This window comes from Eleginops maclovinus, chromosome 1 (assembly GCF_036324505.1).
Source record: "Eleginops maclovinus isolate JMC-PN-2008 ecotype Puerto Natales chromosome 1, JC_Emac_rtc_rv5, whole genome shotgun sequence".
NCBI lineage: Eukaryota > Metazoa > Chordata > Actinopteri > Perciformes > Eleginopidae > Eleginops > Eleginops maclovinus.
The window spans coordinates 12,736,626-12,764,602 of NC_086349.1; the positions used below are offsets into that span (position 1 = coordinate 12,736,626).

The 27,977-nt window shown below is 39.7% G+C and overlaps 1 protein-coding gene across 2 annotated transcripts in view; it reads right to left on the reverse strand.

Annotated features, from left to right (window-relative positions):
• Nucleotides 1-27,977, reverse strand: part of casz1 (castor zinc finger 1) — a 163,044-nt gene that overhangs the window by 108,729 nt on the left and 26,338 nt on the right. For both annotated transcript variants that reach the window (XM_063880450.1, XM_063880451.1), the window contains one exon: nt 22,125-22,182. The gene's annotated coding sequence lies outside the window, so the exon portion shown is untranslated. The remainder of the gene's footprint in view (nt 1-22,124; nt 22,183-27,977) is intronic.

A 27,977-nucleotide genomic window follows, 5' to 3' on the forward strand; every position in this document is an offset into this window, starting at 1 on the left:
AACGTACATTGAATAACATAATAGAATGTGTAAAGACGCAGGCTACTATAGTTCCCTTTTCTGATTAGCCATTACAGCTTTTTAAAACAATACTGTGAAAGGGCTGCACTAGCACAGTTGTAATGCCCACATTAAGTGTCACATATACAGATTTTATGGCTTTCACATGTCCGATCTCTATTTCAACTCCTCAAAATGGCAGACTAATGCAACTCATCTTTGACGTGAAAAACCTTCAATCAGTGATGTATTTATCACTGTAAAATAAAATCAATAATGTAACTCAACTATTAAAATCCTTTAATGGATGAAGCAATATACTTAGCTGTTTGCATCATCCTCAAGCTTTAATGCCCGAGGCACTATACAGAATAGGGCTTATATTTCAAGAACCATAAAGCGTGACTGACACCTATTGTGACATATTGCTTCGACACATAATACATTAAATTGACGTATTTGTCAAAGGCAGGATCTAAACAAACAGTGATCACTGATCCAGCACTTCATAATGCGTAAAATGAGAAGATAAGTTCCACAGAAATGTTTCCTTGCCAAAAAACTGCCAGAAATTCAGTTCGATAGGATAATGCTATATTTAACTTCCGATACAAATATTAGCCTGTAATGCACTTGAGAGGATGCTTTGTCTGTCCAGGGAAGCACATACTACACATTCCGCATTGGACAACCTTTAGCCGTTTCATATAGCATTGAGGGGAGCGATGATTTAGTGCACCCCCATCCAGAAACACTTCCTGTGCTGTAAAAACAACAATCAGCCTCTTTGGATTAAAAGGCCATATGTCCTTTAACAACAACCCAAAAAAATAGAAAGATGCTGACCAGCAGCAGGGAGGGCAAAATAAAATGATTTACTGACATTGCCTCTAATGCTTTTAATCTTCTTGAGATATCTTTATAGCTTTTAACCTTGCTTTGTGATTCATTTCCAAGAACTGCATTTGGATCTGGACTTGGAAGTATCTAAGAGGTGGGTTTGCCATGGATATGACACCATCAAGGTTTGGAAACTGCAAGCACGCATGTAAGTTATTCATGTGGACTTATAGTTCTTCAGAGATATTGTAAATACAGAAAAGCTTGTAGACTGACCCCTTACGAAAAAATCCATTTGTAGGCATCGTCCTTCAAATCCAACTAAATTGTAGCGTCTTGAGTTGTTAACCTGACTGTATACAATGAGCATCGCACAGAACTCACACAGAAGTCTTGGCTAGCTTAACTGGGACCCCAGACACGAAAACACGCCAATACATTTTTCAATTTGCTATGCTCTTTGCGTTTAATGGTCACTACGAGCTTCAGATCCTGACCGACAAGGTACAAAAGCATTCCTCAGAACTACAAGGAATTCAGTCCTGACGGATAAACTATATTGGTGTTTTTACATCCAGTCTCTAAAAGAACATAGTACGAGTTGAAGTGAGGGCAAGTCTTGGCGTGACACCCCCTTAAAGATCAGTTACGGCCAACTTTCTGAAGGTGCTCAAAATGTTTCCTGCGTGCGGCTAAAAGCATTGATCGTAGTGAATTAGATGGTTTTCTGGACTGAGGCTCATTTGCAACAAATGTGTATATTGCCTAATTTAAATATCTGCAAATAGCACAGGAACACGAAGGCGCTATTTGCTTGGTAGCACAGATCGGGTTGAATTTCACCTTATGTGGTTGATTTGAGGGTTATGCGGTCAAGTGAGTGTATGACATGAAAATACTTAGTGACAGGTTTTGTTGCATTTCAGCTTTAAATTAATACAGGTGTCAGGATTCTTAAGCTGCTCCTGTGCGAGAAAGTAAAATGAGGCACTCAGATTTCCATGTCAGCAAAAGGACTGTACTGCACAGTACATGTGCAACAATAGATAGGTGAAACATATTCATACCCAAAGCTTAACAAGACTCCACAAAGTCTTGAGCAAACGTATTGCTTGTGTCTGAATCTGTCAGTGTTTGTGTGTGTACTTGATGTTTGTTTGCATGCCGACCTCGCCTCAGATTGCTGTTTGAGGATGTAATTGCTCTGCTCCTCTCCTCCTCGGAGTGGCCCAGGATGGATCTGCGCGGGCTGTTTAGCAGTCAATGGCCGGTGCAGATTGTAAACAGATCTCCCATGAATTGCGGGTTTAGCGGTTTTGTGAGTCTCCAAACAAGGTTCTACTGATAACGCCATTCTCTCCCTGACAAAATCAGCCACTTTGCTGCAAGGGTGTGATTTGAGAGGTGCCAGTCAATGTGATTGACAGTATTAATCCCCCACAGGAGCAAATAGGAGGAGAAAACAAACCAAGCCCTTATAGAAAACATGTCCCTGTTTAAATCCTACTTTGGGTAAATATTTCACCTATCTAACTGCACAGCCAAGAACAGTGGAGATTATTAGGGAATTAAGCTGCATAATTTAACAAATTAATGTTTTGAAGATAAAAAAAAAAGGATCACTGTCTTGTGATGAATTAAAACACAATTCAGTTTGAGAACAAGATGACTTCTATAACATTATATTACATGCAACCCCATGCAGAGCTTTTTACAGGAAAACTGATAATGAGGAGAATATCTACACATCCATGTTGTTTTACATCATATGAACATAAAGGCTTGCACTTGCTGGTGTTTTATTTTGCTTTCCATATTCATCCTTGATGTTTGTGCTTCGGTCCTGATTAAGACGTGAGACAGTTGCACAGCTCTGACACACAAAGCACACTGACTTTTAAATTAAACATTAAGCTGGATGGTAGAAAAGCAAGTCATCAAGAATTAAGCACACATATTAATTTTCAAAGGCGATAATGGGAACATCTTGCAGACAATGACGCTAACATACCTGCAGCTGACAGGAAACCCAAATTAATACAACACTTAAACGCGGTAAGAATAAAAGCCTGTTTTACAGACAGAATTTAAACATGGATACACCCAAAATACAAAATGTACAGTATGGTTAAATAGAAATATTTGACGCTCCGATCCATGTCTAAAGACAAAACCACTGAGAGTATTTCAATTTCATGGGGGACAGTGTGGTAAGTGTGATAAGGCTGATGACACAACCAAGACAAACACTGCAGATTTGTGGAAACTCTACGGCTCAATTCACAAAGCTTTCAGTTTCAGTGTCAGTTTGACAAGAGAAAAGTACACAAAGAATATTTCAATAAAGAAAATTACAATTACACACCAAAATCTTAGCCCTTTGATACTGAACTATTTGATGCTATTTGGATTGTTTCCAATTTCATAATTATTTTTCAGCAATTAAAAAGAATGTCTTTATAAATACTGAAGTGGGGTCTTATCATATTCACAGCTACGTTCACAAATGACATTAGTTCTGTCAGTAATGAGGACCTCACAGCCAGAATGCATTATAAGAGTTATAATGCAGAAAACTGATGCTATGCCTGACAATTAAAGAAGAAAATATATACATATCTGCAAATGATTGGACTAAGCCAACTGCTTACTCAATTAAACTGAAAAATAACCACAAAAAACCCAACTTTAAATAGTTTGCATTGTCTGACCAACAGCTAACATTGGCAGTAACAGTTAACTAACCAAATCTAACCAAATCTTTTCAATAGCTTCAAAAATATAGCTAACTGGTTTATAAGACTATCCTACATTAGTGTTTATGTTTGTTTCTTTAAAAGGCTTTGTCCTTTCAAGAAATCAACTGACAAAAAGGCTCAAGTAATATCTTCTTCGTCTGCAAAGCAGCTAGGGGTCGAGTGGCCCAAATGTTTAGCGCCTGCATTTCCCTAAGGGTCAACATAATCTGTCTGCATGCAGCCCAGAATTTATGACTGCACAGAACAAGCACTGACCGTATGCATTGTCTGCACATGTATGAATATGTTTACCCATTCAGATAGCTAATGTAGTATAAACAGAACTGGTGTGCAACCATTTCAATCAGGTTGGAAAGTGATACCAATCATTATGAATGTAACAGAATAAAGACTTTTATCAGTAAATGACTGCATGATGTAGAATATATCTATAATAAAACAAAAACGTGAAAAAACAAACAGCTAAAATGTTCCTGTAAGAGTTCCTCATATAGATATATTACATTATATTATATTAAATACTTTGAGTCATCGCACAAGTACAGTGATCAGTGGAATCACAGCTGGTACAGATACACACTATCATTTTCTTCTTACAAATGATGTGAAAATGGCCCATTATGGGAAGGAACAAAGAGGATAGGGCCCCATGTTAGAGCCAACCCCTCATTGATGCCCTGGTGACTCGGCCAGCCACTCTCCCAAGGCCTACTCCTTGATTAAATGCATAATCCACTACTCCCCATCCCCAATGATTTAGTGTGCCTTTAAATCAGCTTGCGCACACATAAAAACCTCAAATAAAAATCACCAAGAAAAACCATTGCACTCTAACTGTTCTATTAAAATGATACCCAGCCCAGCCTTTCTTCTCTGCAATACAGTTTATTCCACATGAATGGATATCTTCATTTTTTTCATAGGTATGCATATAAAATATTTAAAGTTTAAAATGTCACCGTTGAAACATCAAATGCAGGGGTCTCTCATTAATCAGCAAGGATGGAGGTTCTCTTTTAAGGTTATAACCCTTTGAAAGAGCAAAAATTACATTTTTGACCTTGAAGATGAGACAAACTCATAAACGTAAAATAATTTGCAGTTTAAAGGCGAAAGAGATATCGGTTACCTCAGCCAGCAGTGCTCTGGGTTGTCGGGGGGAGACCAAACAAGTCTCATTTTCATATTTACATCCAAGCTGTTGAGATTAATTTGAAATCACATCAAGAAAAAAAGAAACAAAACTCAGAGAAAACATCTAAAGGGGCAACTGTCGAACTTTCAAATCCATGGGGCCCCAGCTATCTGCAGCGTTGGAAACACAGACTTTTTCCTTGCAGTTTTATTAAATGGTGCATGACATTTTCATTACTCAAGGAAATTAAATAGACTAATTTTCCTACAAGCCCTGTACGTCTGCTATTTTAGGGAGGTGCACGGAAGTGAGCAATTGTTTCAACACCTACACAAAAGAAATGCAAACGTGAACATGTTCTCAGAAGAAAAGTGATTTCAAAGCCTTATATGAAATGTGTTCCTTAAGGAGGCCATTTAGGATATGATTTTAATATTTGTTCTTGAAATAAGGCTTTGATCTTGTGCATTTGTGCTAAATCCTGTTTAGTCCAGCTAATAGAACAACACAAACACAGCAAATAGAACAAAAAATTAAAGACTTCATTCTTGATTAGTCTGGTACATATGAAGCTGACTTTAACAGCATGTTGATGTTTATATAATATATATGTATTTTGCCATTGATACACCTGATGATGAGACATATAGTGAAAGTGTAAAGGTGAAAATAAAATAGCTCCGATGTCCCAGTGACCCCAAACTGAATTGTGTTTATCATTGAATTGAGTTCAAGCTCATAATCCCAAAAAGAAAAACAAACACTCATTGAATGACAAACTTCAAAGCCTCCATCTTCATGCTTTTTTTATTTAGCTCTAGCTGTGTCATTAATCTTGGAAAAACTGAAGATGACAGTCAAACATTTCTCTTCCATATGCTCTTTGAAGGGTGAGAGTCCTAAAATGCACACTCACACACACACACACAAACACACACACACACACACACACTCGCACAATCACACACACTTCTTTCAAAAAGCATATAAAGGGAAATCATGAAAAACATCTTGATATACTAAAGCATGATGAGAAAGCTGATCCACACAAGCAGAAAAGATTGAGGAGAGAAAGAGTGAATCATTGCTCACACTGCGAGGACGGCTGAGGAAAATATGGAGACAGCCAGGACCTCGACATCGCCCCTCCTCTGGAGATGAAAAGGCTGATTACCTTCACCTCTCAGGGGTGTAAGCCACATGGCTGACAACATCATTGGAAAATAGACTACTGAGCTCCTTTGGGCCCTATAACAGCTTACATTTAATGTGGGGGGGAAATTCACACTAAAAAGGAGATGACACCACCGCTCTACTCTCATATTGTTGAATACATTATAAAGGAAACCACTTTTCCTTGTTGTTGATTGTGAAGCGTCATTGGTTAAAAATAGGAGTTACAAAATAAAAATGCTGTGTAGGAAATAGACTGTAGGGTTGGAGTTGGAAAGGATAGCTTAAATGGTGCAGATGATTCTCAGTTGCTAATGACAAGCTTCGAAAGAGTTCTCCCTTTAGAAATAAAGTGATACATCGCATGCTAAAGGATTTCTGTAATATTTATGTGTAACTGCTGGGATTAAATCACATTTCAATTTACAGTACAACTCCTACCGTGCACAGCAATTACCTGCATAATGTACCTCTGAAAGCTTCTCAGAAGACCCCTTTGATTATTTAAATAGACTTGTGCTTAATTCCACAGTTGCTGCTCAGAAATGCAAAGTTGAAGCTGTAAAAAAATAATCTTAACCAAATTAGTAATTGTTTTCTAAGTGCACCAATGACACATTTTGAGTGCCACTGGATAAAAAATGGCAATTCCAAAATGATATCCCACTAATCCTTTGATGACTAAGCAGGAAGCCTCTGCATGACCTCTGTGATCGTCAACAGCAACCACAATTTAGTGGCTGCATGAACTCTATTTCAAAGGTTACTGAATTAACTTAAAATTACTTACAATGCTATTAAAGTGCTGAGCTCTTTTGTTGTGGCTGTAAATTAAATTAAAACCTCAGCGATTTGAAATATTCTGAGACATGTCAGAGAGGGGGGATATAAAAAAGAATGGCAGAAGTGAGGCTTTCTCAATGCTTTTGGCTTGGCAAATGCCTGTCTTGAATGATGAGAAAAAGAAATTGGGCTTAACGAGAAACATATGCTATTTCACTGGAGAGGAAGCCTTCGTAAGAGGATCATGGCTGTGTAATAAACGGAGACAGGAAAAGGGCACGTGTGGCGGTTTTGGTGGATGAGGAGTTTTTCTAAAGGCGAGATGGATCCAAAGTCTTTTTTAGAAAGCAGTAGTGGTGGCTCCACTGAACCTCTCTTGATCGGGGCATTGAGAGCTGGAGTAGCAACAGAACACTCAGATATAGCGAGACACATAGACACACACTTTCATCCAAAGAGAAGTGGTGGTGACAAAAGTGAGGTTCTAACAATGCCATATTTCTTATTACCATTTATGTCTGTAATTATCACTATCAGACTGGATGCCCTTGTTGTACCCTGTGTAATTTTGTAATTATAATTAGGATATTTTGATCTTGTCTCTATGCTGTTCTTGATATGATTGCTGACAGGAAATCTTTCCAAGTTTAATCAAGCATCACTGTGCCTTTATTTACTGTATGTCGAAACACTACAATTCTACACATTTATTGAAGTAAACAAAGGGTTTGACAATCATTTACTTATATTTATTATAATTTAAGGGGAAAAAACCCCAACATGAATACAAATTTTTCAAATCCTATTGTTGACCTTTGCTCGTATTTTTCTCTAAATGCAATTTAATGGGAAACATGTCGCATCATATACACGATTTATAGTGATATTTATAACAAATAAGACATTACCCGGGGTCTCTTTTGGGCTTTTAGCATGCCGGTGTCTAGTTTGTATGTACTCTGCACTGGGGCATATGTCTGTGCTGTAATCACAACAACAATCTTTTACAGATTGCCCATAATTAGAAAAGCTCCTCTCCAAACCAGCTCCATGTTAAGAGCATGATTGCAGCCAAATTGAGCAGTAATTTGTACGATGTGGACGTGGGATCTGTGTGAGGGGAGAAGTCTGATGGTTTAATGCCACTTTTATCAGGTCTGGTTAGTCTGCCACACTCAAACTAAGCACATGAACCTTTGGCTCAGGCTGGGAAAAGAGCCTCTGTACTGCATCATGGTAAAACAGACGTCAGGCTGGTTTAAAAAAGGGGGGGGAAAGGCAGGTTTTCTGTCCTCGATAACCCCAAGAGACCCATCATGGATGCTAATGGAAACACTTGCCCTACTATTATACAAAAAACCTAAACATCACCTGGCTCTCTGTGTGTGAGGAACAGATGCACTCATTATTATTCCACAAAGCTTATCAAGGCCACGCTACTGAGAGGTCCAACATAGACTGCCCTGTTTCTGTTCCACTGCTGGGAGGTTTATACTTATGTGTATTTGAACCTGGATATGAACTGTGCAACTTAATCATGACCTCTGATACAAACTCCAACTTTTCACAGTGACATGCTACAAAGGACACAGCATCAACATTTCCTACAGCTCTTCCCTTTCCCTTTCCTGCACCATTCTCTACTGGTAGTATTTGTGCACTCTTCATAGCATATTTCTGGAAGATTTATAGTGTTACTCTGTATTTTTGGCTTATTGCTAATTATGAGCTTTTGAAAGTAATCTTTATCATTTTCCAAAACGAGTGTGACCATTCTCTTCAGATGTAAGCACAATATTTGTTTCAAAGTCGCTAGTGATGCATGTATTTCCCCCTGTCTGATAGCTTCCAGCCCCCTTTCCCCACAAATTAGTCCATAGTTACTGTTACTTCCCCAAAACCAGTGCAGTTACACTTAAGTACTTCTATATATGCTACATCATACTGTACATGTTGGGTTAAAAGTTACACATTAAAGCACTTTTTATCATTTAAAACTACAAAGCAGTAGGGAAATGCCAGCATATGAAATGATGAAACAGAGAAGAAACACGTGGCAGTTGGTACAGTGGGCTGTATCAGCAAAGGTATGAGAAAATGTGTCTTTCAGCCACCATAATTACTGCTGCCAATCCAAAATGATTTTATAATTCTAAAATCCTGACACTTCACAAAGACTCTATAATTGCATCGAGGGGGGGCTTTCACACTTCAGAGGTCTAATAATATTTTTTTCCTAGGACTTGTCCTGAAATATATCTATTTTTTTTCACAGAAAGCACCTCATGAGAAGATGTGGAATTTTTCATGAAAACATGAAAAATATCCACTTGAGATGACCGCATTCTCTCTTCTCTTTTCTGCCCTCAAAAACATCCCAGGATAGAGGGATGATGTGGTGCTAAATACACAGCGCAGTTTAAAGAATTTCAGCAATGGATTGTGAGAGGACTGTTTCAAGTCCAAGAGGCAGATTTAAGAGCGGTAAAGGTTAACAACTCAAAACAATAACTTTCAGCTGTGAGATGAAACCTCATGAGCAGGAGAGAGAACTGATTTGCTTGGCACCAGCTTTGGACACCTTTCACTTACAATAATCCTGAATGTAAATCTAGTTTAAAGGCTGGAAAGTCTAAATTCACCCACAATGCCTGCCAAAATTCTCTAGGCTGCTGTAGTAGTCTTAGAGGTTCTTGTCAATTAATGGCGGAAATTCTACTGAGGATTTTTGCCTTTGATATGTTTCTTGGCCAAAAATGTCTGGCCACCTTGGAGCACCTCTACAGACCAGAACCACCACTGTGCTTTCTGGTCTAGTGACTCTCAGTTAGCTACAGTAGCACCTTAGCTGAGCAACTGGCTAATGGTAGCCACCGGTGGAAACACTAGCTGATAAAAACAACAGCTGGGAACCAAGAGCAGAGGACACTATTGTACCTACGCTTTATTTATTGACAAAGCCAGCTGAATCACTATGCTGGAAACAAGTTTCGCTGGACGGTTTTAGTTGAAAGTTGTTGACGATACCAAAACAAAAGCTTTGTGTATATTGGCAACTGGCAAACCTCTTTGAAAAAAAGAAAGGGGTATTTAATGAAATAAATGTATTTAGCAAAGGTTGTCCTGCTTCTGAAGAGTGTACAAAATGTTCATGATTATCTGGTGTTTAGCAATCACCAGTTGTCTAAGTGTAAACTTGTTTTTAGTAGGCAAATATAAGAGAGAGCTTATCTCACATGCAGATCCACACTGTCATAACCTAAACTGACCTGTATGAAGGTTCGTCATTGAAAGCCTCACACGTGATACATTCTGGTTCATATACAGGAGGACCTGTAGAACAGCTTTTCTGTGACGAAGAGCCGTCATTTCTCTTTCAATATGAAAAGGAGTGGAGTGGTGATAGCATAAATAAGTCGTTTTCCAAATGCCAAGACTGGGTGTCAATACTGTAAATGGCAAGATTTTTTCTTAAAACATTAGGCCGCATTTAACTGTAATCGCATCTTATATGTTGTATTAAATATGAAATACAAAATTGATTTATTCTGACTCAACATTAGACTGCTTCAAATATAAGACATTATGCGTCAAATGTTATTGATTGTCAGTCATTTGCTGCGAATACAAAGACAAGTTGGACTCAGAGAACCATCTCATGAAATGGTTGAGATGTTTTTTTCTAGTGAGGCTGGTGCAAAATGTGTGAAGGCCTCCCTTCTGATCTGATACAATCACCCAACCCTAAAATATAACACTGCGCATGCAAATACACTCTCACAGTCCCGTACAAAGTAAGCTGCAGTGTTTATCTCTTGAGTGAATCTGTCTGTTTGCTTCTTCAAACTAAAGGCTCTCTTGTCATGACGTCACCATTTTAGCTCCCGAAGCAATAAGACATAAATGTCACGTCACTAATGCAGAGTCGTAAAAAAAATAGGTGAAAAAGTGTTGTTTTAACTTGAAATGAGGGTTTGCAAAGGTATTTTGGACTGATCTTTGTGTATCTTAAAATCTTCATTTACATACAACTAACTGATAAATACAAATTATCTTTAGGGATGGATATCAGTCTTCAGGAGCTTATGAACCAAGACTTCCAGCACGGCATTCTTTCACTGAACTGGTCCGTCTAATGACATCAGTCGGGAAAAAAAGTCCTTAGCATATTGCTTCCGAGCCAAGTGACAGCTTCAGATCTGCTCGCTTAAGAAAATTGATGAGATCCATTGCCAAAATGGTGCCCTTGACAGACATTGAAATGATGGCGAGCGTTAAGTTTTATGGGATGTAGTTGACTCCAACATAACCATACTACAAGCTCGGATCAACTAGTCAACCCATATGGCATCCATATTTTTCTCCCTAATAAACAAAGACATTTTCAAATAATCTTGCCATTTAAAAAGCAAGACCATTGAGCTAAAAGTTTGTTTGTGTACTTCTGAACGGTTTTTCAAATAAGGATACAGAAAGAAATCTTACAGACAAACCCCCCATTTATATGCTTCAAAACTTCAGCTGCCTGATTGTTTTAGATACATAAGTGCCACACATTTGGGATTCAAGAGGAAGAGGGAGTGGCAAAATAGTATTTAAACAAACAGACAAACATAAAATATTTCTGGAAGATGCTAAAATCCCTGCAGAGCACCAAAAGCATGGGGCTTAAAGATTTACTGCAAGTCCTCTTATCTTTCATTACTGACGAGTGTGAAAGGGAGGCAAACATATTCTACTTTCTGCATTTCTGTTCTGATCCCAGTCCAACTCTATTAAACATTTGTGTTTCAGAGGATGCGTCAACCTCATTCTCAGAGCACTGCTTGGATTTAAAAAAGAAAAACTCTTCTCAGAAATGAAGTTCTTTAAGACCATCTTTCCCCGCTTCTGTTCTTAATAAGAGATCTGTCTCTATTTGTTGTTTTTTGCTCATAAAGCTGTGCAATGTATGAAAGCCCTGGAATGAAAGCCAGTACAATAGCATTATGGAACAAAGGCAGGAAAGAGACTAAGGGGAAAAACAGGGGGAAAATGGCATCATCTCTAAACTTAATGAAACAGCATCCTTTCATTTTTTCTAGTAATTATAATAAAGATGGAAAAACATAATAAACGTCTCCCTGCCCCCACCTGCTAACAGTAATTATAATAGACTCAACAATAAATGGTAAAGCAGCACAGAGCTGCATCTTGGGAATTCTCAGGAGTCTGTGGATTAGCTTGAAAAGCCTGAATGATTAAAATACACTAATTAAAATTTTGTGTTCCTTGGTAACTCGTCTTCCAGGGCCCCTTGTGCTGGCAAAATGGGAATAAATGCGACAAAAGCAAATACTCTTTTGGACCTGAATAAATAAACAAGTCTAATCAAGTTAGTGTTTTTACAGAGCGAGTTACATAAAACTTCCTTGATGACCTTTCGTCACACTCGTACTGCCTCCACCAGGACAATAGCGAGAATATTAAGACGATGTTCTAATCAAGCAAGACTTGCCATACATACCAGACAGGTTAGATGTCATATTACACTGCTTTTGATTTATGCGATTCCGTCTCTTTGTAACAAAGTTTGAAATCAGTGGAGAAATTAACTTATTCGTTGCTTTCTGCCTCGTAACAATCATACAAGCTGATAACTTTATTTCATACTACTACAGAACTACAGCTAATGTCACCCATATGAAACAATCGCTACACAATAAGGAATATGTAGACCTTACTGTTTCATTATTCAGTAGACGATGATAGACAACAGACTTTCTACATTACTGCGTGGTATTTACCATAGGAGTAATGAAAAAGGCAAGTGCAAGCTTGTTTAAAACTCTGAGGTGAATCTATAGTTAAAAGATCAGACAGGGAGGGATCAAAGCATTGTGGCTGCAGTTTCAGACAAATAGCTGCCAAGTAATCTACACAGGAACCAATAACACTCCCTTTGCATTTATTAGGTATCTAAAAGAACAGGTAAATGATATGAAAAGGGTTTTTTGGGGGAATTAAATGCCGTTGTTACCTTGTGAGAAAGGGGCTTTCAAAGCAGGGTTGGGACTGGGGCACTTCCCGTGGTCTCCCTTGTTAGAGAGCACACTCCGAAAACTCTTGTATTGAGCTGTCTTCACAAATAATGTCAAACTGTTGTTTAAAGTCAGCAGGGACAATAAAGTGATATGACAAAGTAATCCCATACCTTACAGTTGTTTCCTTCTCTTCTGAGCCATGAATGAGGTGAACCCATGCCATGGTAGCACAGCAGAAGCTCAAAAACACACAGAAGTTAATGTTTTGATCACATGTACTTTTTTGAGGGTGTCATCAAATAATAAATGAACTTGTTTTGACTACTTTAGAAGGAGGAGGAAATATGCATCATTACATCTGGCTGCAGTGGCTCATCTTTGTAAAAAAACATCAGATTTAGTGGAATGCTTTCCTATCTAGAGGCGCAGTGAGAAAGATGTCACGCCTCTGGATCCGTCAGTTAGTGAGTTTGTCTGTTGTGAACCTGGTCTGGTCACTGGGACTTGGCCCCTTTCTGCCACGGCGTCAAAATAGAGTTGTTCTTCAAAAACACTCTAATCCCTGCTGGTATTACCGAAGAGGCTAAAAAGATTCAAAAAGCCTGCTTACAAATTTAATTACCTTTGCAGTTAACCAGAGCTTAGCAGCCAATGACCTGATATTTCCACTGAAGACTAGCTAAGGGGGGATGGATTGGAAACGGACGCGCCGAGTGGGCCACAGAGACTGGCAAGCGTGGCAATCCAGGGCGGCTCAGAGGCCTCCGCTGGGCATACTCAGTGCCAGCCAGGGCAACAACAGCACACATGTGGCCCTATCTTCTGCTGGAGTGCAAATTAGATACAGTTGATTAAAATATTGAGTCATTTCACAGTCACTGTTGGGGGAATAAAAGGAGTGCCAGTACTGAAAATGTGCTGTGGTGTGTCTGTATGTATGAGACAGAAAATGAGAGTGAGGGAAGGAGGCTGACGGAGGAAGACCGACCTAGCTCTCTTATTTCAACAATGAACACATTTTTCATTTATATAGATTCCCTTCACAAATATGCCCGTTCCCAAAGGACAACTTTGAAACACCTCTACTGCCAGGAGCAGAGAAGTCTCAGCAATCAATCAGTTTTCAACAACGTAAGTAACAAGTGTTTGGGAAAGCAGCATGCGGCGTTGTATACTCGTGTTCATGAGCAGCTTGTTCCACGGGCACCGTTTAACATCGCTGTTCCTCCTTTCTCAAATAACAAAGAAAAGATCTTTGTTCACCAAAAAAGTGAAAATGACTTGAAGAATAAAAACTTCTGCCTTGCTGCCATATTACAAAAGAAAATTAACACTTTGGGGTTGCCCTGGTTACCTAATTGCATCACAACACTGCACACAGGAGCCAAAGTAACTGAATTTTGATGAAAAGGCGGTGATAATTTACGGCATTGAGAAATTAGTTGCCGTGGCGACGCGTTAATTACATCTCAAATTAACAATGCAAGTGTAGTGAAATTAAATATAAATCATATTTTCTGCATAAATTACAGGGGTTGATTAGTGCGGGCGCCAGGAGAGAGAGGTTGAGATTCCAAGGGCCTGTCACATCCCCCCCACCTCCCTCTCTGCTTCCCTCCCTCCCTCGCTCGCTCTCTGTCTGTCTTTCCCTCCTCCTTTCCCTCAATGACACCCCCCTCATCCTCACTGGTTTCTTTAAAGATGGGGACTGGATTACAGAGGACACAACTCAACCTGTGCATTGTTTGCCTTTTTACAATAAATTAATCAATGCTCGGCTGGATTAGCATGTTTGTGTGTCTGCTGCACGCTCACATTTGGTACATAACTTTGTGTGTGCAATTGTATAGTAAGTCTGAAATGATTTGTGTGTGTTTTCTTGGGAGCCAGTTTGGCAATTCAGCACTTTGAATCTATTACACACTTCCTACAGTCACACATGAGAAGAACTTTCCCCAACTCTGATGCATCACCGTTAAGTGCCTTATAATGCGTTTATAAGTGCCACGTAGAAATCAATTATTGGTCACACCCGTCTTATAACACAATGCTCAACACACGCTAATGATCAGATTTTAATTATTGAAATCCAAGCCTTTCAAACTTCAAAGGTATGCAAGGTGTACTGTATGTTAAGAACAGAGCACATCTACAGTTTCTCTAAATCTACAGTGTCTGCAAATGCCGTTGTGTGTGTGTGTCTGTGTGTGTTAAACTGTTTGTCTGAGGTTTGTGAAGGTCTAGGAAAGACAGAAGAATGGAGATGGGGAGCACAGCAGAGAGGGAGAGTGAGTCTCTCCTCCCCACGATTCCTCATGTGGCCCAACTTCCCTTTAAGCATCACAAACAAGCCTCAGGAGTGATGTCAAGATGGGAGGGAGGGTAGTGGGGGTGCTGAGCTGAGAGGGAAAGCTGAGCACAAACACAACAGCAACAGGAACCAACTTGAGCCATCTAAATTATTCATACACCAGATGGATACGTTTCCCCAGGATTTCACAGTAAAACTCAGCTATTCAGCTTCCCTCCGCGTTACTGTGTCTTTTCGACGGACGGCGCCGGGAATCAAGATAACTATCACTTTATCTCAATCGTTTCATGTCTGATTCATATCAACTTTGAAGAGTGGAAGCCCCTCGACACCGTGATCTCACGTTTGTTCTATTCCACAGGCACAATGAAGGGGGAACATGTTCTCTTTTCTCTGTCTTCAAAGACGTAGGCACTGCTATGACCTTGTCTGAAGGATATTATACAAATCAGAGGGTCCTTAGAGACACGTGTCATGTATATCACTGACTACACCTCACTCGTGTGATGTGTGCTTGTAAGCAGCCCGAAGGTGCTGGGATTGGAAAAATGCATTTAACCATTTAATCAATGGTATTTTATTTTCGCAGGGCCAGAAATACTTTTCTCAGCAGTCTTAAGTGAGTCGCACCCTCAGCTTTAGAAGGAAAAAATGTAGACAAGGGAAATTCCACTGCTTTTCTAACATTTTTGTTCAGCAAAATCACATTTGTGCAATGACATAAACCATAATAGATGGGTGTTGATAGCTTAATACACTCGGTTGCCAATGGATGGATTATCATTTTGTACACTCCCATGAGAAAAATTCCTACTTCTTTCACAATGTTCAAGTCTAATACACTGTATGTATAAAAAGTTCAGGAAGTGCCAAGTTATGATATATGACGACAATCAACATATCCCTTCATAAAGCACATCTCCGGCCTCTGTGTGTTAAGGATTCTGCTTTGACATGAACCACTCTTATTCAGAAACATAAATATTGTGTTTATTCCTCCTGCCACAGCTATTAGCAAACTAATCATAAATACCTGCCAACTTACACACCCCCAAAATAATGACCATGTGGTATGTGGCATTTGCCTCCCCCTCCCACCCCCTGTCAACAAATTCAACTTTTAATGCGAGCTGTCCTGCCTCATTTAATAGAAAGTGACTTCCTGTGCTGGGACAAGGAGGTTGGGATGACCTCAGTCCCTGGAGTGCTCCTCCGCCGTACTCTGTGGAAGAAGATGATGACTTTTAAAAGGACAAGACGTCATTAACAGAATAAGAAGGCTTTTCCAGTGGTCTTTTTGCCCCACCCCCCCCTGGAAGTAATCCCATAGTGAAAGTTCCTGAGTGGTGGTGGCGAGTGTGTGTGTGTGTGTGTGGGGGGGGGGGGGGGGGGGGGCTATGTTTAAGGGTCCAGTAATGTCTCAGCCAAATCATAGTTGTCCTCCCAAGATGGTACAAAAAGTAACACACTGAGTATGACTAGTTAAACGATTTAAGAGGCCGTTAAAGAGAAAGGATTAAAAAAAGGATGCACTGCAAGTGCCCGTATTCACTAAAAAACAGCTCTTTACACGGTGAGGGGATGCACTATAACGGCCCGGATTGATACACTATCCACACGGACAGATGAATTATATCAAACTATCACATGTCAGGGTTTGACACTGAAACCAGAGATGGTCAAATGAAATACATTCAAGTGGCATCTCTTAGTGTAGATGGATAAGGGAAATAAAAGAGAGAAAGGTCAATAAAAACAAGTCAGGGACCTCAGTATCAAGCTGTAAAAGATGCCTGTTATTTCTCCTCATTTGTCTTTCTCCTTTCTTCTTTGTGCACCTTTCAGGTTACTGTCACTTGCAAAAGTGTGGCTAACACAGCAGGCATCTCGGCATCCATCATCCTATGCTAACGCCACAGGCAGATGAGCTGCATGTGTGACCTGCTCCATGGAGGCCATATCAAAAACCTGCCACCGTTTCCCTGCCACAGGAAATTGCCACCTATAGTCTTCAAACTTGAATCGATAAGCCAAATAAAATCAGTTTCATATGTAGTGAGGTTCTCCTAAATGTCACATAACCTACTGCATGAAAAAAGGCAAGACCTTCCCAACAAGTTTAAATAAACCCTGCAGGATAATGCTGGCTCTCCTGGGGGAACCAAAAGCTGATGGCTTTGAAACAGGAGGGAGGGTATTTTCAGCGGGGCTGCCCAGCATGAGAGATCCTGTATGTCTCACAGCTGAGCTTGTTTTATTGAAAGGTTGTTTGAAAGGCCCTGAACCCAAGACATCAGTGGTCATGTTTGTTTGGCTTAAAGAGGAGCAACATTTAAAGGCTTCTCTAAAAAGAACAGCTGAAATAGTCTGACTAGGGGGAAGAAAATGAGATGGGTTAGTGCCCATAGCAACTTGGACATGAGCGCAGGGAAGATTTGTCAAAATTAATAAAATGGCCTCAACGTAGCTTCACTTACAACCTCCTACAAATGTGCACAGCGCAAGCATAGCTTCACGGCACTGTGCAAATAAGTGCCAAAACCAGTGCAGTTATCAGGTAATGGAGTCAGAGGAAGAGCGAGGGCCTCTGTGAACTTGACACTCCCATTAGGCCCCTACTGGAAAGCGCAGTATTTGATCAGGAGATGGGAATTGAGCAAAAATGAACTGAAACTAGATCCCACATGACTTATTTTCCTGTTGGCTCTCAGCTTTAGGTGTCACTCAGACTTAATAAAGCTCTCCGATTTTCATTTTATCACAGAAAATAGACTGAGGCGAAATAAAATCAGTCGGTTTTGCCTTAATGGAGCAAAGTAATGGCGAGGTGAAACTGACACAACACATTTTGTCCATAGTAATACTATCAAATGAAAGCATATTCACTTCTGGAGTTTTCCAGGAATCAATTCAAACTGAATATTGCCCTTTTTCGCAGACTTTATTTCATAATGGCTCCAACAAATACAGCACTTTGGCAATAGCCTGTCACCTCGGGTGATACCAACACAGATATTTCACCCTATAGAATTACAGTATTCTCTAGCCCACACTGAACGTCCTCCACCAACCTATAACTCTTGTTTTATTTCCGCACTTTATACATTAGAGGTACATTACAGCCATCCCGGTAGATAGGATGAGTCCACTTTTACACCCAGGTGTTACATTGCAAGGTTAGGTCATTTGGATGGCTGTGACCTTTGATGGCTCCGTCTTCGATGAAAATGATCTGGTGATCTCTGCATTGACATGCACACAGATGCCCTTGTGCTGTACATTCACACTATGGTGATAAGGCCAAAGCAAATCACTCGGGAGACATTATGGAATTATTCATTTGGGAATTAGGAATTATAAGTAGAACGTAACACCATATCTTCCGGTCAAAGGTATGCTGGGCTTTTATAACGGTGGGGCTAAGATATAGACATGTTTCCTGGATTTTTCTTCAGCTGATCATATGGATGGTATGTTTATCATTCCAGGCTTCTTAAGAGAGTGTTTTGCTTTTAAAGAAGTAATTAGATCAAGTAAAGTGAGAGGAAAAATCCAACACTGGGTCCCAAGTGTTCTGGTATGCGATTAATTATTCTGAGGAAGACAGATGTTAAATTGTGTATGCCCATCAGCGCTAAGACTTTCTGAAGATTTATCATTCATGTAAATCATGAATAAAATATTTCCTTGTTTAGAGAAAATGCTACATCTGTTTGTGCATCATTTACCCCCGACTGCAAGAAAAAAGGCACACAAATCTGACCTATTAAAGACTATTTTTGACACAGATTGGACACATTGTGAAATAGAATTTTAGTGGTAGTAAGATTTGTATTGCATTGTATTTCCTTTAAAGAGTTTGCATACAATGATGCTTTCTTTCTTATTATAAACTGCTGCACAGTGATTCCGCATAAGCTTAAAAAAACGAAATTCTTTCTTAAATAAAGCAACTCAATTAACTGCATATTAAGCAGACATTTGCTTCTATTTTCCCAGATGTATGAATAAATAAGTAAAACAGTCAGCCAAATGCGCGAGTGTCAGGGGATCTCGGACGAGGCAACGGAGGTGGCGGAGGTCGAGCCCCAAGCCACCGGGACGGTAGCGTCTCCAATCGCCCCTGGCGACCATCACGTTGCCATGCTCCGGAACAGACAGGCCTGCGCGCACAACAGATGGAACTAATGATGCGAAACAAAAGAGATCATTTCACCGTGGTCCTCTAGGAAGCCACAAAGAGAGGCTTGGAAGTTTGAATGATGGGACCAGGGGACTTGCATGGGGTTAGATATGGGTAGCCTTTTTTTTGTGGAGGTGCTAGATGAAAAGGAAAAAAGGCCTTTTGATGTTTCTTACAGAACGCAGTAAAATTAAAAGTACGAAAAACAAGAGAAATGGCAACAAGACCCGGTGAGTATCCCAGCAAGAGATGTGTTGTGTTTGGGGTCTCTGATATCCAGTCCGATATTGGTCATCAGACCTCTGAGGTCAAATTCCCATGCATCAAAAATGATGAACTGCCAGTTCTGCAACTAAAGTTTCGCAACGGTCTTGGTGAAGTTTTGACAATAGCCTTCTGTTCATATTCCAACATGTTTAATTATTCTTTTTCAACCAATAATAAAAATAACCTCAACAATAACGTAATACAGTAATTACAGTACATGATTCACTACTGTCGTTGGGTGATTTCATCAGGATTTCATTTTGATATCATAGCCTCGCTTTATAATTTATCTCATATCTTGTAATACATTTATGGTGATGCTGAATGATTAGTTAAAAGCATTAGGGTACATTTATTCAAAACCTTAAGATATAAAACAGTCTGGTGTGCAAGGGTGTAAAACCTCTTATGAAGAAGGGCTACGTGTGTGCACCATCCGTTTTTTTACACTGCGTTAGATAACAGTTGTAAACAAACTGCTGTGTCCTGAACTGACAAAAAACAAATCAAATTTGAGCTGAGGACATTTGCATATCCTGAGGGACAGGATTAGATTTAGAGGTCATCTCTTACGAGCCAGTCCTCAGCAGACGGCAATGTAATGTTTCTATGTCAAGTACATTCAATCGACGCCTATGTGAGCCCAGTGTGTTTCCCAAGTCAGACCGTCAGAGGGAGGGAGCGCAGCTCTTTAAACACACTGTGAACTGAGAGAAGCCAAACACCTTGGGATGGGATTTAACCAGGATGGTGCGGAGAGGAGCCAATCCATGCCCATCCACACATGGAAGGGATCACTGGGAAAAGTTCAGCTCAGACCCTGACACAAACAGCGGAGCAAGGCCTGTATTAGAGTCAGGTTAGCAAAGATAACACTATCAGCCTGATCCCCATGGGTACCAAATGCCGGGCCTTGCTGGCAAATAAAGCTACAGTGTCTTGACTCCTTGGCACATTAGCTCTGATTACAATGACCTTCATTATATCAGCTACCCTTATTACAACACGTAGAAGGCGTCTCTCCCCTGGGTAAAGCACAGTGGGGGAAAGAGTAAAGGAAAGCGGTGAGATTCACTAGTAAGGCTGGAGCTGTGAAAACCCGTGCTAAGACCTGCACTAATGTAATATACCATGAGCACCTAAGAAACTCTTCTGATATTCACACCTGCTGTCAAATTTAACAGATAGATAAAAACTTGATTGATACTCACAGACCATACCTGAACCATAACATTTTTATTGGAACTGTTGAGAAACAGGTCACTTTTCAGTAAAGCAGATTTTGTATAAAAAGTTGAAACTAACAACTCAATATTTCCCAGACTGCAAGCCTTCCACAGCAAATCACTACATCAATGTCTTTCTGATCCTTAGTTTGTAGAATAGCATATCCAAAAAGAACCACCAATGTTTTGATTTAACACGATTTCTTACAGTTTGTATTACTAAATCACATGCTTGCCGATTGAAAGATTAACCATTCCACATCCTGTGCGCACAGATAAGCTGTTAAATATGCAACTATGTTGTTAACCTCAATTTCCTTCCCAGTCTGCCCCTCCACAGGCAACATTGTTAGCTTGAGCGAGCTCTTGGCACACGTTAGCACCGTGGTGGTGACTCTCATTCAGTCTGACCACCCTGTAGGCAGGGGGATTCTCTCCCACCGCCCTGCTCATCCCTCCTTCAGGCCCCTGCTGCGCATCTCACCCTCCCTCTTTGCTGGCAGGTGACTCACAATAACAGCCGTTGCCCTGAAAGAGCCGCTTCATCGCATTCACTTAGCGCTGCCAGCACACCCCAACACGGGATAAGCTGAACTGTGGGGGATCTGAGGACCATCCCTTCAGCCAGCAGGAGGGTGCCATGTTTGTTTTTGTGCTAAGATACAGAGGGTGGTAGGAGGAGGGCGGGGGGTGTCAATCAGCTTGTTTTGGATTAGGAGCAAATCAAGAGATTTTATGAATTACAAGATGTGCCTTGACAGCGAGTTGGAAACAAGAGGACCTGAATGATAACAGCCGAGGATTGACACACACAGCATCACTGTCCTCCTCTGATTCAGATATTTGTATGTATTATAGGATGGATACAATAGCAATATAGACAAGAGTGCACTTAACAGAATCAGAGTTTAAGCCATGTTGATCCCCTATGACAGTATGATAAAAAAAGCAAATAAAATTGTAACTTAATTATAGATTTATAATGAGCCACTGCACCACTGCCAAAAACAAGTCCCATACCAAGGCAAACAGGCACCTGCTGAATGCTCTCTGCTCGTGGGTTTTCATAGCTTAATTAATCGAGGCCTTGGGGTATCATGACTTGTGCGTTCTGCTTTCGTGCAATTAAGTTGTTCCTCGAAACAGAGGTGCGACTTCAACATGGAGCAGAGACACCAATACTGAGCAGAACAAGCCAAAATGTGTTTTTGGAAAAAGGCAATGATACAATCGTTTGTACCTCATTGACGGGAACCGTTTCAACAAACTGTGAAATGCTTTTTCACACAAATAAAAGAAATCATCGCTTTGTTTTGAGCTTATGTCAACAAAGAGCCAATCACTGTTTTAGCTTTTCTATAAATATGTTTTAAATTTATAGCAAGTATCGGTTGATGAGACACAATTATAAGATTAGAACTCACCTTCTTGTTGAACAAACCTTGAATCCGCAGAGGCATTATCGTTACTGCCGTATGATTTCTGGAGATAAACATAAAGCAGATGTTTACCATCACATGTCATTTATTTAAGAAAAAAATGACAGATTTAAAAAGGCATTGAACTTTTTGGAAAAAAATGTATGCTGAAAAGTATCCAATTAGGGTAAATAATAATAATAATAATAATAATAATACATTTGATTTAGAGGCTCCTTTCAAAGCACCAAAAGACACCTTCCAATTCAGAAAATATTGTTAAAAACAAAGAGATGTAAAAGTCAGACAGGTGAAAAACAAAAGTCCTGAGTTTAAAATCCAAGCGTGAACGTCTTACATGTTAAAGTAAGTATAGAAAGGGGGGGATGGGGGTTTCAAGCCAAGCAAATGAAACATGTAATTTAAAAAAAGGTGCTATTTTGTGTTTCTTGTAATAGAAACGAGATCTGGACTCTATCCAGCTATCTCCTTATTGCTGGTATGACAAGTGCAATGCAGCAATGGCACTATAAAAAAAAAAAGTAATCTAAAAGTGGGCGAGCACAGTGTTTGTTTTGTTTATTGAAAAATCTAAATGAATGTGGTAATGATTTATTGATGTAAAATAAAACAGAAATAATTAGTGACCAAAATGAATTACAACAAAAGTATGAAATTCTCACGACTGCTAATTACCAGTTTGAATGAGCCTGATAACTAAAGAGAAAAGGTATTAAATGCAATAATTATTACTATTGCTAATTACATTTGCAATTATGTCACTAATGAGAAAGGCCTAATTATCAGCACATTGGATAAATAAGACTTTAGCTTTCTATCGTTAAAGATGGAGGTGATGTGATTATACATCAAGGGCAAGTCCTCTGACCAAGAACCCAGCCTGACGATGAAGCTGTAAACTCTCAGTGCTATGGTCTCCTGAATGGTGATAAATAAGGACAATAAATGATATGCACAATAATTTATAGATTTGACCCGTGTCGCTTGACCTGTGTGAGACTTTATCTGTTATCATAGGACCGTAGGTGGGCCTCCCTCAAATGTGCCTTTAGTATTTATTTAAAGGTGCCATAGAAAGCGTGTGTTTGGTATTTTAAATTGTTCTCTGATGTCTACAAAGAAGGTATATAACTTTGGTTGATCCAAAAAAATTCCAGATGCGTTTTACAGTCCCATTTACCACCCTATGATTTGGTCCTAGAAGGAAACAAGCTGAATTCTCTTATTTGGGGCTCATTTAAATAATTATGATGAGCTCTGCTCTGATTGACTGGTTTACAAAGAGCAATCCATGGCTGCCTCAGAGCCCACAGAAGTAAGTGAAGTTTGCAAAACTCTGAGAGATGAACCATGGAGGCTATTGGCATCCAACCTTACATGTTTGAGCTTTTATCGGAGGAGGAAACGGATGAATTTGAAGAACAGCCAGTGGGTCGGAGATTGGAGAGCAACGTTACGGAGTGGTAAGTGTTAGCTTTAGTGTTTCCAGTAGCTGGTGTATGCAAATGTTGGGGCTGGACTACCGTGTGTGACGTCACACACAGGGATTGTTGTAATTTGCCCATTTGAAGCAAAGAAACGATGGTGTTTGAGGTTCAGGGTATGTCAGTTCAATGTACCGAACTCTCCTTATTCAACTATGCCAAGGTAAATACAGTTTTCCATTCTATGGCACCTTTAATTTAATGGTTGTGATCCAATTTTTCAATAAATGAGCAAGAGTAGGGAATATCTCACTGTTTTATAACAATGTGTTTACATAATTTAACAAAGTCTTTTAGATAAATCAACAGAACTTTGAATAGTATAGAATCAAAGAGATCGACACCGGGACGATAGAAAATACTGTAAATGCGGAAGCGCTATTTGTTTAATTTGCTTACTACATAAAATTGTTGAGGTGCACAAAGGTAAAAAAATATTATTTAGATACCAAAGTAAGTGCTCTATGTGACAAGTTAGGGGTCGCCATTCAATGAAATAAATGTTTCTGCTTCAACAAATACAGTGGGGCAAAAAAGTATTTAGTCAGCCACCAATTGTGCAAGTTCTCCCATTTACAAAGATGAGAGAGGCCTGTAATTTTTATCATAGGTATACCTCAACTATGAGAGACAAAATGAAAATCACATTGTCTGATTTTTAAAGAGTTTATTTTCAAATTATTGTGGAAAATAAGTATTTGGTCAATAACAAAAGTTCATCTCAATACTTTGTTATATACCCTTTGTTGGCAATGACAGAGGTCAAACGTTTTCTGTAAGTCTTCACAAGGTTTTCACACACTGTTGCTGGTATTTTGGCCCATTCCTCCATGCAGATCTCCTCTAAAGCAGTGATGTTTTGGGGCTGTCGCTGGGCAACACAGACTTTCAACTCCCTCCAAAGATTTTCTATGGGGTTGAGATCTGGAGACTGGCTAGGCCACTCCAGGACCTTGAAATGCTTCTTACGAAGCCACTCCTTCGTTGCCCTGGCGGTGTGTTTGGGATCATTGTCATGCTGAAAGACCCAGCCACGCTTCATCTTCAGTGCCCTTGCTGATGGAAGGAGGTTTTCACTCAAAATCTCACGATACATGGCCCCATTCATTCTTTCCTTTACACGGATCAGTTGTCCTGGTCCCTTTGCAGAAAAACAGCCCCAAAGCATGATGTTTCCACCCCCATGCTTCACAGTAGGTATGGTGTTCTTTGGATGCAACTCTGCATTCTTTCTCCTCCAAACACGACGAGTTGAGTTTTTACCAAAAAGTTCTATTTTGGTTTCATCTGACCATATGACATTCTCCCAATCCTCTTCTGGATCATCCAAATGCCCTCTAGCAAACTTCAGACGGGCCTGGACATGTACTGGCTTAAGCAAGGGGACACGTCTGGAACTGCAGGATTTAAGTCCCTGGCGGCGTAGTGTGTTACTGATGGTAGCCTCTGTTACTTTGGTCCCAGCTCTCTGCAGGTCATTCACTAGGTCCCCCCGTGTGGTTCTGGGATTTTTGCTCACCGTTCTTGTGATCATTTTGACCCCACGGGGTGAGATCTTGCGTGGAGCCCCAGATGGAGGGAGATTAGCAGTGGTCTTGTATGTCTTCCATTTTCTAATAATTGCTCCCACAGTTGATTTCTTCACACCAAGCTGCTTACCTATTGCAGATTCAGTTTTCCCAGCCTGGTGCAGGTCTACAATTTTGTCTCTGGTCTCCTTTGACAGCTCTTTGGTCTTGGCCATAGTGGAGTTTGGAGTATGACTGTTTGAGGTTGTGGACAGGTGTCTTTTATACTGATAACGAGTTCAAAAAGGTGCCATTAATACAGGTAACGAGTGGAGGACAGAGGAGCCTCTTAAAGAAGAAGTTACAGGTCTGTGAGAGCCAGAAATCTTGCTTGTTTGTAGGTGACCAAATACTTATTGTACAGAGGAATTTACCAATTAATTCATTAAAAATCCTACAATGTGATTTCCTGGATTGTTTCCCCCATTCTGTCTCTCATAGTTGAAGTGTACCTATGATGAAAATTACAGGCCTCTCTCATCTTTTTAAATGGGAGAACTTGCACAATTGGTGGCTGACTAAATACTTTTTTGCCCCACTGTATAAACTGATCTATTTATCCGTTGGAGAAAATAAAGGGTTGTTGCGACAGAGCAGTGAATCAAAGCACATCTTATTTGCTACTGATGGTTTAAAGACAGTTTGTTATCCAGCAGGTTATAAAGAATATTGAATGAATATTAGAGTATGTTTTGCAAAGTCTCGACTTCAGAGGTCAATTACTGCTGTTTTGGACAGTATATGATGCACTAATCCATCTAGTGAATCTAACTTTGTCAACTGGTTGGAGACTCAAGGAATGCTATAAGACAAAATCCACTGATCTCCAAACCGCCCACACTCTTCAACAAGGCAAACTGCACCTGATATGTTGTTGTCAAAATATTTCTATATCAAACTCAAAGTGCTGTTGATATTTCTCATATTCCTCAGGGGCGTCGCTCTACCTTTAGGAGAGCGGAAGTCTTGCGGAGGGCCGTGTCTGACTGCCAAGTAAATGCACGACGGATTAGGTGCATATCTTCCACATGGCTGTCTCCTAATCCTACCATCTGAGGTAAACACGGGACCAGGTGAGGCAACACGCCTGTCTGAGACACCTCTGGAGCACAGAGGGATCTCCTCCTCAACACGGGAGTGCTGTTTCATACCAGCGAGGAACTCATTCACACAGGGTTCCAGCAATAATTGGGGCATGTTTGTTTCCTGTCTGGTGCCATATTTATATAACAAAACATAAACATGAATGTATTCCTCAAAATGCTTTTCATTTTTCTTTTCTTTTTTATGAAGATCATTCAAACTAAACAAAGCAGGAGAAAAGGAGAATGAAGAAAAAGTTGAAATATTTGTAATAAACCGAAAGGGCAAGATAGTCAAAACAACAGCAATTACTGCTTGGCAACAAGACAAATAAAGGGTCATATTTTCCCAAAAAGTTGTCTTTTATATTCAGTTTATCCTTACACCTATTTTGATAACATTCAATCAGTTCTCAGATGAGAACCTGAACATCTGGTTCAGGTCTTTGTGTGTTTTTCATGCATTGAAAAAGGGCGCAATAAGGTGATACTTCTGTGTGTGTCACTGCTAAAGAATGTTGCCAACTATAGTTTCGAAGTATCTCCCTCTCAGCTCAGATGCAGGAGAACAAAAAAAACAAAACCATAAAAGAACAATCAATGCGCGTATTCAAGATGCAGCTGATATTTTTTTTAAACATCAAGATCATTACGTACAAACAGGTTTTGATACGTTATGGCATGACTGTTTTTCATTACATTTTTCACACATGATCTCATGACTTGAAAATGCACACACCCATGGAAAAGGTACTTGAGGTTAAAACACATACGTCTTTTAAAAAAACACTAACTTCAGGTAGACGGGTAGATCACAACTAAATGGGGTACGTTCTTTGTGGTATTTCCCATAACAGTGATGGCTCTTTCCGGGACAGGAAAGCATTTAACAGGATATATTTATCAACATTTGTTTATGTTAAATGACATTCAAATACCAAATCTATAATTCATACAATCACAACTTCAGTACTTAATGTGTTTAAACCTCTGACCTTTTTTATTTGCAAAGTTAGTTTTAAATGTATACCATTTTGATGTTAGTTTAAAAGTAGTCACAATTTTTCCGTGCAATCCCCCCGTAAACAATGTTTGAATGAAAACATGGTACACTACAGTACACAGTAATACTATAATCACAACCTAGAGCCAGGGCACTTGTGAAAGCCTTGTTGGAACATGTGAATGAGGGAAGGGACTGAAAAGTGCATATTTTGATTTTGGTGATAAAACAGCAATCACAGAAGCTGAAACTGTTAACTGTTCAGTGACTCAATGACTGAATGTTGTTGCTGCGAAGCCGTTTAACCACATGATGTTTCATTAGCATTTTTTACATAATAAAAATGTTTATGGTCTAAACACTAGGCATTTACAAAACGCTGAAAGTCTTGCCAAATGGTGCTTATTTTGTTGTTTTAAGCTTAGAGTGAAGATAAACTGTACGGCTGTACGTAGATTGGTATGCATTATTTAAAAGCAGGTCAGTCACTTTACAAAGGGAAACCTAAGCTATGTTAAAAATAATTAATGAAAATTGAGCTTGAATCTTCCCAAAAAAATAAAAAAAGGTGTGGTTGGTGCGCTATGCAATTCTCATACCGTAAAGGCTGAGCATAACAAAAAGAGAAGATCTGAACCTGAATGGTGAGGTTTTCTGAGGTTATGTTACCAACCATTGCCCTTAGGCAAAGGTAAGAGATA